We start from the raw sequence: 1527 nt of genomic DNA, 5'->3' as shown, positions 1-1527 counted from the left end.
ATGGCATAAACTTGGGAGGCGGAGCTTGCAGTGAGCTGAGATCCCGCCACTGCACTCCAGCCTGGGCGACAGAGTGAGACTCCGTCTCAAAATAAAAGAACAGAATGTGTCTTAGTTTCCAGTTACTTGCAAGTTTTAAGCCTAGGCTGAATGAGCACTGAAGGACATATTAAATAAGGAATTTAAGTATCCATTATGAGAATTGGGTTAGTTAATGCCTGAACTACCTCCCAACCTTAAGCCTGTGTGTTTCTGTTATACATGCATAAAACACACACTTGTGTCATGGCTAATAAACTCAAATGCCACCTAAAAAATCTGCAGCATGGGCCTGGTGTGGTGGCTCATACCTGTAACTCCAGCACTTGGGGAGGCTGAGGCAGGTGGATCACATGAGCTCAGGAATTTGAGGCCAGTCTGGACAACATGGCAAAACCCAACATTTATGAAAAATACAAAAATTAGCTGGGTGTGGTAATGCACACCTTTGGCCCCAGCTACTTGGGAGGCGCAGATAGAAGGATCTCTTGAGCCTGGAAGGTCAAGGCTGCAGTGGGCCATGATTGTGTCACTGCACTCCAGCCTGGGGGACACAGTGAGATCCTATCTCAACAACAACAAAGAATCTGCAGCATGGACATACACTCATTCTTCAAACAAATAGGCTATTTGGATAATAGTTTAAAATTATAGGACATTCATGATCATTCAATAAGCAACACTGAAAATACATTTCAGAGATAATGTTTAATTTCACAAAGTTTGCATCTTATACCAAAGAGATATTCAGGTTACATGTTTACAGGATGTACCTGCCACAAAAGTATAATACAACATTTTTGGTTGCAATTTACAAACAGAAGGTAATTGCATGAACTTACTAATGTTTCCTTCGTTAAAAGACACTGTTGCAATGTACACTGCAATGTAATCATGAAGTAATTCTGCCTTACATTGTACACTGCACAGAAATGAATACCTTGAATGTCATGGTATGAATGTTCATTGCAACACTGCACACTGTTAAAAGACAAAGACAAAATGTTTCTCTATTTTATACTAAAACCATGGATTAAGTCACATCTGTGCATACAGTTAAAATGGACTACAACTTTCACTTTAAGGTAGAAAATCGGTAGCATAGATGTCATCAAGCTCTAATACCAGCATTAGAATGAATTTTCATAATTAAGTTTATTCTTTCCCTTTAATATATGTTAATTATAGAACATTTAGAGAAACGCAAGTGTCAAAGGAGAAAAAATTACCCATTGTGTCACATTACTGAGAATACCTTGGTGCATTTCCTTCCTGTCTCTTTCAGCTGTGCATATTTTGTGTTTGTTTGTTGTACATACTTGTGATCATATTGTATCTATATTTTGTATCCTGCTTCTAAGGCACAAGCAATGTCCTCTGTTTTTACAAACGTTTAACTACATAGTAATCCACCTGGTAGATTCTTAGTTATTTTATAATGAGTTCTATACCTTGAATATCATGGTATGGATTGTCTTTATTGTCTAC

The sequence above is a fragment of the Colobus angolensis genome, unplaced genomic scaffold, assembly GCF_000951035.1.
Source record: "Colobus angolensis palliatus isolate OR3802 unplaced genomic scaffold, Cang.pa_1.0 Scaffold6, whole genome shotgun sequence".
NCBI lineage: Eukaryota > Metazoa > Chordata > Mammalia > Primates > Cercopithecidae > Colobus > Colobus angolensis.
Note: the sequence above shows the minus strand (reverse complement) of the source record.